Genomic DNA, 18,766 nt, shown 5'->3' with positions numbered 1-18,766 from the left:
GAAAGAAACAAAGAGAATCAAAGCAATTATTATCTCATTCGCTGCTCCTGTGTTTGTGCCCATGTGGAATGTGATATGGAGATTGTTTACCCAAGGTGATTGCTTGATTGGATTCTGGTGATGGTTGTTTTGGATTCATTGACCAATTGGATCCATAGCTGTGTCGGGACTCTCGGCAGGGTGTCATGGGTTTTTCTTATTAATGATATAGTTAGTTATTGATAGTTCTTGTTAGTGTAATATAGTGTAATAAAATTATAGTATAATATAGTATAATCAAGTAATTAGCCTTCTGAAATCATTGGAGTTCAGACTCTTCCCAGACGTTGGGGGCACATCCGATAAGTGGTGAACCCCAACGTTGGCTGTGGCTTAGGCTGAAGAACCAGGACCCTGATGGTTCAGGCGGAGTTCGCAGCCAAGGCTGAACACAAAAGGATCTGCTGATCCCTCTCGGAAGGCACGTCCGGAGACCGTTCGAGGAGTCGTGGGATGAGAGACGCCTTCGAGGAGTCGTGGGATGAGAGACGCCGCTGGGACCCTCGCTAGGACCCCGTGGGCGCAGCCTGCTTGTAACCGGACACTCTTGCTTCCCCGAGAAGGTAATGTTAACTCTTCCCCTTCCTACAATACCGCCCTCTGTGAGATATGGGGTGACGGTTGGGAAGAGGTGCCTTCGGACTTGGAAGTTCAATTTTCTCCCATAGAGGAGGACACTACTGGAGTGCTGAGATTTCTGGCTCTGCAGAACAGAATTCCTGTGTTGGAGACACATCTCTATGAGTTTTTCCAATGGGCAAAAGTTCGTGGGTTTCCCATGGATTTGGAATCCTCCCTGGACCCGCGGGCCTGGCAGCCCCTGGATCCCTACTTTTGGGAGAAGTGCAGACGGGATGCGGGAATTTCTCAGGAGTTCCGGATGTATGTGGCGCTTTCCTCCATTGTGAGGAAGGGAATCCTGTTAGAGGGGCCCCTCACCCTGGGCGGGTGGCCATCAGCCCCCCCCCGCCACAGCCAGACGGGGACCGAGCCGTTCAAGGACAGTCTCCGCTGGTTTCTTCCCCCCCCCGCAGGATGGGGAGGGGTAGATTTGCCCACAGCGCAGCCAGAGCAGCTTTTTTTCTTCATCCTTGGAGCATGCACAGAAAGGACCGAAGCCTTCAGTGGCTCCCCTTCCTCCATCAACAATTGTTCCGAGCAAAGCCGCGGTCCCTTCTGCCCCTTTGCCTTCACCAGTGGAAGAGGGACCACCGCCTCCTCCTCTGCATCCCCCCCCCGGGACCGAGAGAGGCCGCCGCAGCATTTTTTCGTGTGCCTGTGGCCCCCGTGCAGACCAGCCGCCCCGCCATGTGGATCAGCATCGCCTCTGGATTCACACCCTTCTGTGTGGCAGGGAGGTGTGGAGCCGCCCTCGCCACCTGCAACCAGCCCAGATTCCCCTCCTGCGCAATGGGAGGGTGCGGAGTTGCCCCCGCCGCTGACAGAGACAGCCGGTTCCGTGCCAGCGGCCGGTAGCCTCGCGCTGGGGATCGCATCCTGCCCGCCTGCTTTAGAGCCTGCAACCAGCTCCCCCCTCTCCTGCCCTGTTCCGCGTCAGCGACGCCGCTTGGCAGCTCACTGCCTGTGGCGCCCAGCTGAGATCTTTGAAACTCAGTAGTTTTCGGGGACGAACACAATCTTGGACAGGGTGTCCCCTTGCTCCAGGGGGTGTCCGCCGGAGCTCGGGGCGCTTCGCCCTTCCCGCTCGCGTCTGTGGGCGGGGGGGGGAGGGCGGTGTCCAACAATGTTGCTGCTGGTCTCGTGCCTGGGGGGGATGGAGGTGACGCCGCGAATCGGAGGGCTGTGCAACAATCCATTGTAGTGGGGGGGAGGGCGAAATGCGGGAGGAATTGCTGAGACACTGGCAGCACGGTGTGGTCAATCAGTGAAAAAAAAGGTTGGAATGGATCGCCCATCTGTGGGTGGGCATCGGCTGTCCCGGGGACCCCAGGTCCTGGAGCCCCAAGTGATACTTCTGCTGGGGGGAGGGACCGAGCCAAATGAATCTGGGCTCGGCAGAGGGGCTGAGCTCCCCGGACCACCAGCCGGGTCTGGGCCGCTTGGTCCGCCCCCCCGGGCCGGGGCCCCCGCCCTGCCCAGTACCGCAGGGTCCCAAGACCCGCTGCTGCTGCTGGCCTTTTTGGAAAAAAAAAAAAAAAAAAAGGTGGAAAGAGCTACCAGCTCAAAGTACTGGAAAGCCACGAGTCAGCCGGCCCAAGTGGTTGATTTAAGGGCTGTGGCCATGGAATTCCAGAGATTTCTCAATAGTGCTTGATAAGTAGATAATGTCACATCTGATAGATTTCTAATTGTTGTTAGTGACTTTCTTCAGCTGTTCTCTGTTTCAGGATCCAGTAGTTCTGTTTCAGGACTGAGAAGGACCTTCAAGGATGTCAAAGATCAACGTCACCAGTCAGTGGACCTTCTCCTGAAACTCAGCTTTTTGGACCTGAAACAATGAGAATTCTTTGCATTATTGTTTGGGTTTCTTATATTGTAAACCTTGTTTTAGTGATAAGATAGAAGTAGATATTCTACAGGTAAAGAATCTCCCTGATCATTCTATGCCAGCATCTGAATGAGGTTCTGATTGACAACTAGAAAATTGCTAAAGGAACCTCTCAAGCTGTGTTTGTTCTCTCTTCTTCAAGGGCCCAGCAGAAGATTTGAAAATGCAGCTCCTTTTCTTTTTATTATAGTAAACAGGGGAAGATGTGGCATTCACATATAATTCACAAGACTATGTTGACAAATTTGAAGGTATTTTTCTTTTTCAAGAGTCTCCATCGTTTGCCCATCAACCAATGCATATCCTGGCATTCTTTTTCCTTGTATGCATCTGGATTAAAAATGCGGGAGATGGATGGTGGGTGCTGCTGCCTAATATCTGTCCCAAACAAACCTCTCCTGTAGAAAAGCAGGCTGGGTAAACATTCAGGCAATGCAGTCAGATCCCCACACAACACTCACTGTGGCTGGCTCAGCAAGAGAGGCAAGAATGGCTCTTTTTGCAAGGTTTTATTCCAGCAAGATAAATCACATGAAGCTGAAGGGAACCTGGCGAGAAAGAGGACCACCATGTGGTGCAGGCAACTTAAGAAGAGGAAGGGGTGGGGGACGGAGATAAGGGCTGGGCAGAGGGGATTGGTCTCCAGGGGAAAGGGCACAGCCACCAGGGATATCCAACCAATGAGGGAACAGGGAAAGGAGAAACCAGGGGAAGTCCATGGGGGAGTCTGTCTTTTCCCTCCAGGAAGACTACTCTATGGTATTTAGTCACTGCCTTCACCAGGGCAGAGGACTTGGGAATTGACTGAGAGCAGAGAGTTCATGGGATGCTACAACTCCCCCTTTTTTTCTTACCAAGAAGACCTCCCCACTGGACTTCTGTATACACTTAAATAGACAGGGAAACATGACTAAGACTATAAAAACAATTATTACAATCCAAAGAATTCCTTTGACAAAAGATGCAACCCATCCTGTGAAACTCCACTGTCTGAAAAGTTCATTGATCCAATCCGGGTATGTTTCTGATGGAGAAATAAGTGGATGCTTGGGGGTGATGAGTTGATCTGTGAGTTTGAGCAAATGGATTTTTTAAATATTTGTGTAACTTTAACAGCCCCTCCTACCTTCCCTTCTCATCCCCTTGATAGTAAAAGGGTTTAAAAATCATGGGGATTTAGGGTTAGAAGGGAAATTAAGCTTAATAGGCCCCGAGAAAATACCCTGGGGAAGTGTAGGCTTTGTGCCTTGCTAGAACTGCACCTGTGTAGCTAGTACATGATAAATGATATACTTGTTAGATGTGATGATTGTTTAGTAATTAAATATAATTACTGTTTAATCATAAGAATAATAATGAGAAACTGTAGTCAGAGGCTTGAGAAAGATCTCGAGAAACTCATGCTTGAATAAAGTCAATGTATGCAATAGAACAATATAAGTTTAATAATTAATATGTAAGTTATATAATGATAGAATATAAAATACGTTCAGCTCAAAAGCCATGTCGGAGTCAGATTTGGGTCTGTACCCCTGATTCCCAGAGCTCTTCAATAAAAGCACCTGCATATAATCATATCCCGTGATTACGTGTGTTCCTGAACACTAACATTTTGGTGAAACCATATGGGACCCTGCGGGCACTGCTGAGGATCCCGCGACCTGATCATGCTCCAGCCAGCACCAAGGGATTTTCGGGGAGCCCATCGGTGCCGCGACGCTCCACCGCTCACAACGTCCCCTGGAGAGAGGTAAGGTGCTTTTAATTTGGTCTGGTACCTGCCGATAAGACGCAGCGAAAGCTACGCTCGGTTGGGTTAAAGGAATTCCTGTGGTATTGCCTAGGCGCCGTCCATTAGACATCGCGAAAGCGTTGCAAGTTCAGCATTCTGTGGTGTTTTGTGGCTGTAATATGGAGAAGCTTAAAGGTCTCTTGGGCGGCAATGCCCCCATACCATGTTCTTCTCCTTTGGGGTGCTTATTAGCACACTGGAAACAAGGTAATTTTGGGCAAGACTTACATAGGGGTAAGTTAATTGATTACTGTAATACATGGTGGCCAAAATATGTTTTGGAAGGTGGTGAAAAATGGCCACTGAATGGAACATTGCAACATAACACTATTTTGCAATTGATGTTGTTTTGTAAGCGCAAAGGTAAATGGGATGAGATTCCGTATATTGATTTGTTTTTCTACTTCGGAGATAAGCCAGAATGGCAGATTGAATGTGGATTGATGGTAGTTAAGGCATCTACAAGTGATAAGTGTGCGGTTTGTGTGAAGGAGAAATGTTGTTTAGAACATTTTGCATTGAAAGAAAGTCTGAGTCGGAGGAACGATAAAGATGTTGATTGACAGCTAGCCCCCGCAAGACCAAGAGAACCTAACCCTATTCTGCCTGCCCCTACACCTACTTCATCACCTGCTTCACCCAATCCTATTTTGCCTAGTCTTATTTCACCCACTCAACCCTTCTCTCCCTATCCTCCTCTTCCACCATCACCTGACCCCTCTTCCCCTGGAGATTATCTAAATTTAACTGTGATGCATAGAAGGGGGGAGAATGAAAGCCAAGGAGATAGCGATAGTGGAGATGAAAGTGAATCTGCGACACCGGTATCTCATAGGACTTGGAGTCGGTCAAAGCCCACCCCGGTTTTGGCCAGAAAAGATCCGGGTAGACAGAAGCGGACTGTGATTGCCCCCTTATGACAGGGAATAGGAGCGGAGGGGCCGGTGTTTGTAAAAGTACCTTTTCCCCCTGCGGATTTAGTAATTTGGAAACAATCGGCTGGAACTTATAGGGAAAATCCTGATAAAGTGGCAAGAGTGGTAAAAATGATTATGAAAACTCAGAATCCAGATTGGGATGATATACAAGTAATATTAATACCCTAATGGATTCTACAGAGAAAGAGATGGTACTTAGAGCAGCCAAGGAAAGGGCAAGGAAGGATATCAGAAATAGGCTCGTAATGGGAACCCTAGATGATAAGTTTCCAACTGAGGATCCAGGGTGGGATCCTAATGCACCTGGGCATATGTAGAGGCTGAAGAAATATGAGGAGTGGGTCCAGATAGGCGTTCAAAATGCTGTACCTAAGACTATAAATTGGTCTAAATTGTATGAGATAAGGCAGGAGAAGAAAGAACCCCTACTGCATTTTTGGAAAGGCTTAAGGAAGCAGCAAGAAAATACACAGATCTCCAAATAGATGCACCAAAGGCAAAGATTCAGCTCGCTCTTATTTTCCTGGGGCATCACAGGATGACATTAGGAGAAAATTGCAAAAACTAGAAGAGGAAGAATTAAGAAATCTGGACAAATTGCTTGAAGTAGCTTGGAAAGTATATAATATTAGGGAAAAGGAAATAAGTAAAAGGCAACAGCAAAACCTCTTGGCAGTAATACAAGGGAAAGGAAACCCAGGCATCAGAGGGAGGGGCAGGGGTGGCCGTGGACTGGGGAGGGGAGGGGGACTTGGCAGGGGACGTGGGGGAACCACTGTGCCAAAATCAAGATTTAACCAGTGTGCTTTCTGCAAGCAAAAATGTCACTGGAAAAATGAGTGCCCAAACTGGTTTTACCAAGGCAACCAGCCAAGCCAAGATCAAGATACTGCAAAATTAATGGTGCTGGGTGAATACAGTAATTGACTAAATACGGGAAATACCAAGGAATCTTTAGTGACCATACAGCTAGGTGATAGAGCAGTAAAATTACTGGTGGATACGGGGGCCACGTATTCTGTACAGGACAAATTGGGGACAAACTGCAATAGTCGGGGCCACAGGGAAGGAGGAAAATCAGCCATTCCTACAACCCTTAGATCTGTGTTTTGGAAATAAAGTCTTAATGAATGAATTCTTATATATGCCTGAGTGTCCAATTCCCCTTTTAGGTAGCGATTTATTGGCAAAACCTGATGCGGTGATAACCTTTGAGAACGGGGAGCTTTTAATGAAAATACCTGAATCAAAGACAGGACAAATTTTAATGATTAAAGAAAAAACAGCTCTCTTTATTCCTAGGGAAGTAGAAGATGCAGTAATTCCTTCAGTATGGGAAACAGATATACCTGGAAGATCTAAATTAGCACAACCAATACATGTTGAATTAAAGGAAGGGGCAAAAGCAGTACAGGTTAAACAGTATCCTATAAAACCAGAAGCACGTCAGGGAATAGTAAAAATTATTGATAAATTCTTGAAATACCAAATTTTAGAAGAATGTGAATCAGAATATAAGACACCTATATTTCCAGTGAGGAAAACCAATGGTGAGTATAGACTAGTGCAGGATTTGAGAGCAATAAATGAAATAACTAAGGACATTTATCCAGTTGTTGCCAATCCTTACACATTGTTGACATCCGTGAAAGAGATATATAAATGGTTTACCGTAATTCATCTAAAAGATGCCTTTTTCTGCATACCCCTTGACAAAGAAAGTAGGAACCTGTTTGTCTTTGAGTGGAAAAATCCAGGAAACTGAAGAAAGACCCAGCTCACCTGGACACGGCTCCCACAAGGATTCAAGAACAGTCCCACCCTATTCGGAAACCAACTGGCAAAGGAGCTGGAGACCTGGACGGCGAGTGGGCAAGTATTGAAAAACAATACCTGCTGCTACAGTATGTTGATGATATACTTATAGCCACAGAGGAGAAAGCAACCTGCATAAAGGTAACAATTGAGATTTTAAATTCACTGGGAATGGGAGGATATAAGGTATCTAAAGAAAAAGCATAAATTGCCCAACAGACTGTGATTTACCTGGGATGTGAAATCTCACAAGGGCAGCGAAAACTGGGTACTAACCGTATTAAAGCTATTTGTGCCATTCCAGAGCCCCAGAATCTACATGAGCTGTGAGTCTTCCTTGGGATGACAGGGTGGTGCCGCCTGTGGATCGTGGACTATGAACTAATTGCAAAACCCCTGTATGAGGCCCAGAAGACGCAGCCATTTACCTGGGGCAAACCACAGAAGGAGGCCTTCCTCAAATTAAAGGAGGCCTTGACAACTGCTCCTGCATTGGGGTTACCTGATTTGTCCAAAGATTTTCAGCTGTTTTTACATGAAAGGCTGCATCTGGCATTGGGAGTCCTAACCCAATGTTTGGGAAGATGGAAAAGGCCGGTGGGCTACTTTTCCAAACAACTGGACAACGGCAGTGCTGGATGGCCTTCATGTCTGCAGGCAGTCGCAGCCACTGTGATCCTGATACAAGAAGCCAGGAAGCTCACCATGGAAAGGCACATAGATGTCTATGTACCACATATGGTAACTACTGTGTTGGAGCAGAAGGGGGGCCCTTGGCTATCCCCGAGTCGAATGAAGAAATTCCAGGTAATCTTAACGGAGCAAGATGATGTAACATTAAAAACAACTAACCTTTTGAACCCAGCCTTGTTCCTAGGTATAACATCTGAAGAAAGCCTATTGGAACACGAATGCGTGGAAATAATAGAACACACCTGTGCGGCTAGAGCAGATCTGAAAGATGTCCCCCTAGAACAGCCAGACTGGGAGTTGTTCACAGATGGAAGCAGTTTCATGGAGAATGGAATCAGACACACTGGATATGCGGTAACAACAATCAGTACAGTGGTAGAGGCAAAAGCATTGCCACCAAATACATCCGCCCAGAAGGCAGAACTGGTTGCTTTAACCAGAGCACTAGAACTGAGTGAAGGGAAAAAGGTGAACATATGGACTGATTCAAAATATGCATTTGGAGTAGTGCGTGTGCATGGGACCCTATGGAAAGAACGAGGCCTGCTTTCGTCTCAAGGGATGCACATTAAACATCAAGATGCAGTTCTGCAGCTGATAGGAGCAGTACAAAACCCTGAACAAGTGGCTATTATGCACTGTAAAGCACATCAATCAGGAAACTCCAAAATTTGTGAGGGAAATTGAAAGGCAGATTGGACAGCTCGACAGGCTACTCGAAAGGTGCAAAGAGCAATGGCACTGGTACCTTTAAAACTTAACGTATCTCAATTCACTTTACCTCCACAGCCGAAATATTCAGCAGAAGATGAGAAATTGGGACATTTGCTGAATGCAAGGAAAAATCCAGAAGGGTGGTATGTTACTGCACACGGATAGATAGTGGTACCCCCCTTGGTAATGAGAGAGGTTCTACAAATTAAACATAATGAGTGTCATTGGGGTGCAGAGGCATTGGTAAAGTTTCTAAAATGCAATTTGGTCTCAGTACAAATGTTAACAATGGCAAAATCAATAATGTCAAAGTGTGAAATCTGCTTGAAAAACAACCCTGTGGCTAGACGACAGGCGCAACTAGGAAGGGTTCGGGTAGGGATAGAATCAGGGGATTATTGGCAGGTAGATTTTGTAGAATTACCAAGAACTTGAGGATACAAATATTTGTTCGTAGGGGTTGATACATTTTCTGGATGGCCAGAAGCCCTTCCCTGTCGCACAAACCAAGCAGAAGAAACAGTTAAGTGGTTACTACAAGAAATCATTCCCAGATTCGGGGTGCCTCTAGGGATATCATCAGATAGGGGACCCCATTTCATAGCCACGGTGGTAAAAGAAGTAAGTAGGTTGCTGGGAATAACTTGGGACCTCCACACACCATGGAGACCCCAGTCAAGTGGACAGGTGGAGAGGATGAATCAGACACTATAAAGGCAAATCAGTAAAATATGTCAAGAAGCCAGACTGCAGTGGCCACAAGCTTTACCAATAGCATTACTGAGAATCTGGATAAAGCCTAGGAATGGGATGTCAGTCAGTCCTTATGAGATATTGTATGGGAAACCATATGAATCTCCTGGACCCAATCCAAATGTACACGTCACGGGAAAACAGGAGGTATATAACTATGTTCTGTCTCTTGGGAAAACTTTAGCACAACTTAAGAGTGCCCTCGTGTGGAATAGGCCGCTGACTCTCGAGAATCCTGTTCATGACATACATCCAGGAGACGAGGTGTACATTAAGAATTGGAACGAAGAACCATTGAAAGAAAAGTGGACTGGACCCCATCAGGTACTACTGACCACCTTCACAGCAGTCAAGGTAGCTGGAGTGGACTCCTGGATACATTACACTCGAGTGAAGAAAGCCCATCCCGGACTGCGGACTGTGTAAACTGAGGGACCAACAAAGCTGCAGATAAGATGTGTTTAATTATTTCAGGAATGTTATCAGTAATTGTACCAATGCTAATTTCATGGTCGTTAGGATGTGGAATGCAAAAAGATCAATTAACCACTCTTCATTCTAGAATGAAGAGAGAGGTGCAGGCAGAAACACAGGTGATAAAAGTTTCCAATGCAATTCAGGCTGAGAATGTAATGATTGGATTAGTTAAAGATTTTGCCAAAATGCAGAACACTAGCAGAATAACTGCCTGTCTGTCAATACCTAAGGCAGCGGGAGACCCAATAAATTGGGGAATCATAACAACAAAACTGCCTAAAATACAAAAGAACAAAACAATTACATGCAAACAGGTACCAGAATCAAAACAGGTAATCAAGGTAACCTGGAAAGTAATAGGACAATGGTTGCATCCTTTGAGTCAACAAGACTGTCTTCAAAATAATGGCACGATAGGATATCCAATAGAATGGGCGGGGGGGCATCCCAAGTCAATGGCAATGCTACTTACCAAATTATAAAAAGGTTACAGAAAATGTTACAGAAACCACTCTGGTGTGGAAGTGCGAGGCAAAAGATCACAAAGGTGAAATAGAGCCTTGGGACAGTGCGTGGTCTCTGAGTATACTTCAAAAATTCCAGCACATGGCAACCACCCCTTGGTCCATTAAATGGGAAGGTTCAGAAAATGAAACATGTTGCAGCATTTTTGAGAGAAAGAGGGCATGAATTGTGAAAGTTGAGCTACTCCAGGCTAGGCCTCAGATTGAGGCCTGGTGGGGCCTTCAGGCCTCTGACGCAGTTAGAAATTCAGAGTTGTGGCGCAGATAGAAAATAGTCTTAAGGTACTGTGGGGACCACGGGGTGTGAACTAGTATAGGTTTTATGGTGTACAGTGTAGGCCGTTTTAAGGAAAAGGTAAACAATGTTAGCCTACCAATCAGAGTGTCTTTGTTTCTGTAAACTATATAGAAGCTTATATAAACTACCGCCTGATTTTGAATAAAGGGAGAACGTTGCATTAATCATATTGATTGGATGTGCGTTTGTCTTGTCCAGTTTCCCATTTTCCTGAGGTTCCCTGGCTTTAAGTGGCGCCCGCACAGGGACTCAGGAGGCTCCAAAAAGGCTGCCAAATTACTTTTAGAGTAACGGGCAGTCGAGTTTGAGTCGCGCGACAGAAATTCAGGTCCAAATCGCCTCATGGTGACGGGACCGGGATCCCAAATTCACTTTTTGTGAACAGGGATCAAGTGGGACGGAGCAGAAGTCTCCAAACTCCGAATTGGGCTGTTCCCAACGGGAGGAAAAAGACTCTTCGCATTGTTGTTTGTTTGCGAGAGTCCGTTGGAGCAGTGGGAAGACCTCGGCGTTCACAAGAGACCCGAACGGCAGGGGTGGACGTGGCCGAGGCCGGGGAGCTGGAGCGGAGCTGCTGCCTTGCCGAAGAAAAGCGAGAGCGGAGCAGCCCGCGGAGGTGAGGTAAGCCGCGGAGAGACAGAGAGGGTGAAAGGTTCACCATGGATGGAGATTTACAGGCTTCAGTGCGGCTGCTCTTTCATATTCTCTCAAAGAGAGCTGAAAAAGTTAAAGAAGCCGATTTAGAACAGTTGGTCCTTTGGGCAAGAAGCAAAGGCAAGCTGCAAAAACCTTCCCTGATTTTTAGTGAAACCGAATGGCAAGAGCTGGGGCAGCTGCTTTGGGATGCGGTCATAGAGGGCAAAAAGGACAAGAAAACACTATTAGAGCTTGGAGGTGTTTGGAAGAAAGTTTCACATACCTTACGGAGCATGGCCGCGGAGAAAGAGGCAGCGGAAGCTGCAATTCGAGCACTTGAGCAGTCCACAGCAGAACAAATAGAAACGCGAAAGCCATCGCGGGTTGAAAAATTCTTTAATGTTTGTAATATGCGGCCAGTGCGCGGGCAGAAAGCCCCAGTCAGCCCCTCTGTCAGAGATGTTGTTGCTCGTTTGGGGCCGGCCGGCGCGAGACAAAGCAGGGATGTGGCTGCGCCCGGAGCGGAAGTGTGCTCACGAGCAGCGGATGTTAACAGCTCGGCGGTTTCGCGAAATGCGGCAGACCAGGAAGTGACCCTCCCGGGTCTCTCGGGAGGCGGGGAGACACCTGAGGAGGCAGGCGGAGCTGGTGACGAAACAGGGCTGAGTCAGGAGGAGGAACTCAGGGGCGGAGATCAAGGCAGAGACCAGGGCGGAGACGGGAGCGAGGCGGCGCTGGCCCCTCGCCCCCCCGCAGCGGCGGCGGCGGCGGCTGCCACCGGTGCGTGCAAACGCAGAGGAGCGGCTCGCCGATACCCGCCGGCGGCGGCGGCCGCTGCCAGCAGCCTGGCGCGGTTTGGAGGGGCTGGGCACCCCAATGCTAGCGGGATGGCAGAAGTAGCCACCCAGACAACACCAGAGCAGAGCCCCGAAGATGCCAGCTCCCATCCCACCACGGTAGCGCTGCGCAGCCCACTCCCATTGAGCTCAGATTCTGATGACTCAGAACCGGACCTCCCTGTTGTCAGTTGCAGCAGGGACACGCGATCACAGAACAAGATACAAAGACCAAATACGTTACAGAAAAAAATAGCCCGCCTTGCCACCCTCTCAAATCGTCAGGCTCCACCAGTGGAACCTTCCACTGGCCAGCAATTGGCATCGCCAGCAGTTTTAAAAAATCCCTTGCAGTCCCGATGGGCGTCAGTTGTGAAAGATGCTCTTTTAGACGGTGACTGGAAAGCTGCCAGCTCCCTGGCTTGTCCTGTTATAGTGTCTAATGGGAATGCCATCTGGGAGCCCCATGACTGGAAAATCCTACAATCAGCTAAGCAGACAGTCACCACTTATGGGATCAGATCAGAAGCAGCCAGGAACATCATTCAGTATATATTCACAGCAGATGTGCTTTGTCCTAGTGATTCGTCTAACATTGCATCCCTGCTTCTGACACCTTCTCAATTCCTCATGTTTGAAAGGGAATGAAAGCGGTTGGCAATTGAAGAGGCCAACAAACACACAGACGTGGGAGACCCCTTTTTTGGAGTCCAGCCAGATATGCTGACTGGGCAAGGACCATATGCAACCAATCAGGTACAACTTACCTTTCCTATTGAAATACATCAATTGTCACAGCAATTGGCTCATCAAGCTTTGCTTTTGGTACCGGACAAGAAAAACTCAGCATCCTATGCCACCATAAAGCAAGGAGCCACTGAACCATTTGGACAATTTATTGATAGGCTGTCAGCTGCTTTAAAGGATGCACCTGACGTGCCACCAGACGTTCAGGAACATCTATTCCGATCCCTTGCTTTTGAGAATGCTAACCCACCCACCAGAACCATCCTAGCCACCCTCCCTCAGGGCTGTCCAGTCGATGAGATGCTTGTCAGAGCCACACGCGCAGAACAGAGCAACCAAGCTGCGGCATTCGTCGCAACCATCCAGGATGCAATTGAACAACAAGGACACATCATTGCAGCTGCTTTATCAAGCAACAACACAAGGAGACAAAAGACGTAATGAAAAAGTATAGCAATACTGAGTGTTTTCCATGATGCCAAGATGGATGGACATTATGCAAATTAAAGTTATTTCAAATACAATGTGGATGAAAATTACTGTAAAAAAAAAAAAAAAAAAAGGATAGAAATGTTAATAATGATTTAATTGCTAAAAATGTCTTTGAAAACAAAGATTTGAGAAAAGTCAGTCAGATGGAATGTTGGCATTGAGTTCACAATTTCTGTTTTTGAGTTTTTATAGATAATAAGATAAATGATAATTGTCAAGTTTTTATAGGTAATGATAAGTAGTGATTGTTACTAATGTTATATGAATGCTTGACAAGATTGTTTTAAACTATTTTAAACATTTCTTGTTAATAGGTTGATCATATAATGTAAGTTGTCTGATTTTTGTGATAAGAATTATTATTAAGATATTAAGGTATTGAGGTGTTGTTTTAATATTTACAGTCAGTTTTCATATGTTTTATGAGTTTTTTAAGTGCTTGATTGTAAGATGTATTTTTCAGGATCCTGTGTGTTTGATTTTTTAACTACTCATGTGTTTTCTTTATTCAATTTTCTATGCAGCTGCAGTTCATCTTTTAAAAATTTATAGTCCAAGTTCTGGTTCAAGATTTCAGACTTCAAATTCTCAGATTTTTGAAGAAAAGGTTTGTTGTATTTAGAGAATTTTTGTCTTGAAACAAATTTTAGACAGGTTCAATTATTTGATGTTTTGATAAATTGTTAATAATAAGGTTTTTCACTTATAACTGTTATTTTTAAGACTTTTGTTTTAAACATATCCTCCAATTAGAGTTCGAGCTCTGGCCAGGCTCTGGCTCTACGTGGATGGTGTGATTGATCCAGATGTTTTCTGCATCAAAAAAGTATTCAAGTCCTTTTGGCTTGACAATTTGACCATACAGGACAGCTGAGCCTCAAAGGAGGTTTTGGAGAGACATGATCCGGACATGTTTTATCCAAATCTCTGTTGTTTTAAGGTTTTTCAGCTGCTGCAGACTCTGGGATGACAATTTGATAGTGTAGCACTTGGTAACTGTGATTTTATATGTAATATTGATTGTGTATTATTTGATTGATTTTTATTTGTTGTTAGTTTCTTTACTATATGCATTGTTTTGTTCTTAATGTTTTTCATGTTTATAACAAAGATGTTGATATTTCAATTTCTTCATGCAAGTTTTAGGGAACAGAATTGAGAGAGGACCCTCCAGTCCCTGTGGGGGTGTTGGGTTTGTTTGTGTTTTAACAGGTGCAGAATCTAAATGGATTTCAGTGAAGAATGTGGAACTTATCAATTGCAAGAGGGCACTGATGTCTCCACAAGTGGATCAGAGGATGCACAGCAAAAGTGGATTGTGCAAAGATTTGTGTTTCACCCACAGAAGATCGTGGGCTTTGAGTTTTTTTTTTATAAGTGTGTTTTTAATGATGTTATAGAATTTTTTTTTGCTAAGTTTTTAATAAGTTTTAGTAATGCCTGTGATTTTTCTGTTCATCTTGCCATTGTCTTTCAATGGCAAAAGAAAAAGAGGGAGGTCCCAACGTGGATCAGCAGAAATTCTACTTGAGTGAGTGTTTTTACCCATCCAACCAAGAAGTCGTGTGATGGACAGGACAGATGCTCTTGCTGCATTGATACGAAAAGGCAGAAACAGAATTTTAAAAAATAGATGAAAAAGATATCAACCCGCAGTGATAACAACGTGAACAACAACAGTTTGCCGGGAACATCCCTGATGAACCCAGTTCTGATGAAAATTAATTTTGTAGAGTACAGAAAAATAAGTTGAAATATCATAAGTGTGAAGTTAGATTTATCAGAAGTTAGTTTATTCGAAGTTATAGTTTATGTTTAAAATTAAGATTGTTTCTTTCATGTTAGCTGGGTCAAAGGGTATTGCACTTTTTTTTATCTTTATAGTTATTTAAATTGTTATACCGTGTTTTTTACAGTGTGTGCAAAAATTTAGTTCATTGCGCCTTCACTCCAGCCTGAGTAGCTCAAAAGAAAAAGAGGGAATTGTTGCAGCATTTTTGAGAGAAAGAGGGCATGAATTGTGAAAGTTGAGCTACTCCAGGCTAGGCCTCAGATTGAGGCCTGGTGGGGCCTTCAGGCCTCTGACGCAGTTAGAAATTCAGAGTTGTGGCGCAGATAGAAAATAGTCTTAAGGTACTGTGGGGACCACGGGGTGTGAACTAGTATAGGTTTTATGGTGTACAGTGTAGGCCGTTTTAAGGAAAAGGTAAACAATGTTAGCCTACCAATCAGAGTGTCTTTGTTTCTGTAAACTATATAGAAGCTTATATAAACTACCGCCTGATTTTGAATAAACGGAGAACGTTGCATTAATCATATTGATTGGATGTGCGTTTGTCTTGTCCAGTTTCCCGTTTTCCTGAGGTTCCCTGGCTTTAGAAACAGATCCAGCAGTAGTGAACACTGCCACTAGTAGTAGAATAAAGGCAGAAAAAGTAAGTTGGTGGGCATGTAATAAAACTTATGACTGCACTTCTGATGATACAGAAATAAAACAAATGCCACCACTGGCAGTAGCCTTACAAATTGGTTGTGCCTGCAGAGGTATCAAACACAAACAGGGTAAAGTGAATTATAAAATATTTGTAGGATGTACCAAAAGTACTCTTCGAAGTCCAGGACAATTTGTATGGGCAATAAGTGATGGTACCTGGACAACCCATCTACCTGTAGATGGGAAAGTGTCATGGTTTGACACTGGCACAATGCCAGTGCCCCCATGAAAATGCAATCTCTCAATTGAATGCTGTGAAATGCGATTTAGAACAGAGCAAAGAAGGCCCAAGCCTAATAACAAGAAAAAAACTTTATTAAGCTACTACTACTATGCTACTATAAAAGAAAAAAGAAAGAAAGAAACACACACAAAATTCAGAATGAAAACCTTCCAAAGCATTCCTGCTCCCACCGCCCAACTCCAACAAACCACAGTGAGACACAATCTGGACCCCAATCAGGTTTCCACCCTCCAGATAATCAACACCCAGTCCATCGAGGGAGAGAGGAGCCTCTCCTGTGCAACAGACCCCCCCCAAGAAACACAGCTGCCACATCCTGTGTTTCCATGTCACACATTGCACCGCCCGGAGAAAAATGTTTTCCACTGGTGAACGTCTCCTTTCCATGCACAGTGCTCTCACCAGCAATGCATGGATGGACAGACCACTTTTAGGATTTTTCCTCTCAAGGATGCCCTGCCAAGAGGGGAAAAAACAAAAGTTCAGTATTGTTACAGTGAGATCATGGGCACCCTGTGCCCCCCCTTCCCCGAGACCTTTTGACTCTGATCAAGATAATCCCTGGACCCTCCTTTCTACCCCAATGGGGTTGGCGGAGAACCAGGAAAGCCCACCCTGTCCAAAACCTATATAGACCCCTGACATTTCCTGTTCGTCCTCTTTTGCCCCGCTCTCCACATGGACAACACAGAATAAAGAGAGCTGTACCAACCTCCTGGGGTAAGAGCCTCTTTTGAATATCTTTACCCTTCTCCTGATATTCCTCCCCTCACAGCTCCTTATCTCTGAGCTAGTCGGATTATTCGGGGGGCCGCGTGAGGGGGGGAACCACAGTTGGCGCCCAACGTGTGCTGCCTCTGAACCCACGCAGAAGCTGGAGTCCTTCTTTCAAAGGATCTCGAATAGCTTTTGGGACAGTCAACTGCCCTAGTACTCTAGCTGCCTTTAAAGGCTTTGAATGACAGGGAAAAGTTGGGGACCTTTCCTGAGTATCCCAGGCGAGCTGGCTGGAGAGGGACCCCAGATGAGTTCACAGATGAACCCCGCAGTTCACAGGTTTGGTGAGTCCTTCGTCGCGTCACCCGGGACCGCGCCTGGCTTGGAGGAGTTACCATAAGTGACTGTGGGGGGCTGCTTGCGAGAGGGGGTGCCAGGGACCCTCTGCAAGACAGCGTGGAACCGGTGGGCTGAGAGTACCCACGTTCCCCAGGGGAGAAGTGACGGGAGGGAGCTCTGGCAAGCGGCGGGACAACCCTGTCCCCAGAGAGAGGGCAGGAGAAGCCCTGGCGAGCAGCGAGACAACCGCCCCTCCTCCCGCCTCCCTTGCACCCGGATTTCCACGGAGGGAAGTTTAATTAATTTGTGCTGCGTTCTAAGTCTGGTGGAGAATAGACCAGCGACACGATTAAAATAATGGATACAAAACTGTCACTGGTACAAAAGAGCACAGTAACACACCTTAGCAATATTTTAAACAATGTATCGTTCTCAAACAAGCTCCTCCTGCATTTCGTATGCTGGCTAACAGCAGAAATACCAAATTTCACTGTGCAATACCTGAATTCGCTTTCTTTTTGGGACCAAATTGGACAGATATTAACTTTAAAAGTCGAAAATGGTGAACATAAAGCTTCTCGATTTATTCTGATATTTTTACAAGCACGAAAAAAGCTTTTGGAAGCAGAAAAAAGCATACGAACACAGAATCACAGTCCGAATACTCCCTTTTCCCCAACCTGCCCACCTCCTCAATATCCCAGCCCTGAAACCCCTTCACCCACCCCTTATCCCCTTCTAACACCTGGTCCTTCTGAGAAATATAGTCCGGAGTTCTCTCCAGAGAGCACTGCAGCGTCTCTGAAACACACGCAGCGGGATCATGGCGGCGACCATGTGCTCCAACCCGATCCCCAACCCCCTCCCCCTCTTCCTCACATTCCTTTCCCTCCCCCACACTCCAACCCCTCTTCCACCCTCTCCTCCAATGCCTTCCTTTCTCCCACCGCTTCCCCACACCCTCCATATCAGGGCCAGCCCCCGTGTTGCCCCGGGAACAGGGGCGGGGCCGGCCACTGCACACCTCCGAGCCCCGCAGCTGAGGACAGCATGGGGGGAGGTCAGGGCAGCCCAGCAGCTCAGAGCATGGGCGGGGCCCGAGTTTGCACTGAGGCACCAAAACCCTGGGACGGAGGTGCGAGCTGCCTCTCACCGGGACTGGAGGGGTGGTGGGGAGACATAACCCTGCCTCTACTGAGGAATCTATACCATCTGTAGCACCAGTTGTTTATTTAGGAAGGAGAAACAGTAATAGAACATATCAATCACTACCATATAGAGACAAAACTGAAATCTGTAAAGTTCAGAGAGAATTTGGGAGGTCCAGCGAGATTTTTAAAGGGATGATAAGGGCAACATTTAATTAAAATGAAATGGTACATAAAGATGTCACTGACTTGTTTAATTGTTTACTAACACCTTCTGAATATGAGATATGGGAAAATAAGTGGAAATTGGCTTTGACAGCAGTTTTACAAGAAATACAACATACACCCAGTAAAGCCCTTGACAGTGATGGCAATACTATTACAATACATCATTTATGCATTAAAGGAGACATGCAATGCCCAGAAAAACAAACCAGACTGTTATCTAGGTCGGTTTTGGAAAAAATCTGTAATGCTGCAGAAAAGACTTTGTATCAATTACCAGGAACCGAGGTTAAATGCAGCTATATTAACATTAAACAGTTTCCTTCTGAGAGTTTT

The 18,766-nt window shown here is 45.8% G+C and overlaps 1 long non-coding RNA gene across 1 annotated transcript; it reads right to left on the bottom strand.

Annotated features, from left to right (window-relative positions):
• Positions 1-16,056: 16,056 nt before the first annotated feature.
• Positions 16,057-17,913, bottom strand: LOC140682146 (uncharacterized). The gene is made up of 2 exons (XR_012053408.1): positions 17,783-17,913; positions 16,057-16,457 (listed from the first exon to the last, which is right to left on the bottom strand). It is a non-coding gene; the product is annotated as an uncharacterized lncRNA (long non-coding RNA).
• Positions 17,914-18,766: the final 853 nt, after the last annotated feature.

The sequence above is a fragment of the Taeniopygia guttata genome, chromosome W (assembly GCF_048771995.1).
Source record: "Taeniopygia guttata chromosome W, bTaeGut7.mat, whole genome shotgun sequence".
NCBI classification, from domain to species: Eukaryota; Metazoa; Chordata; class Aves; order Passeriformes; family Estrildidae; genus Taeniopygia; species Taeniopygia guttata.
Note: the sequence above shows the minus strand (reverse complement) of the source record. Positions and strands in the feature narration are given on the sequence as shown.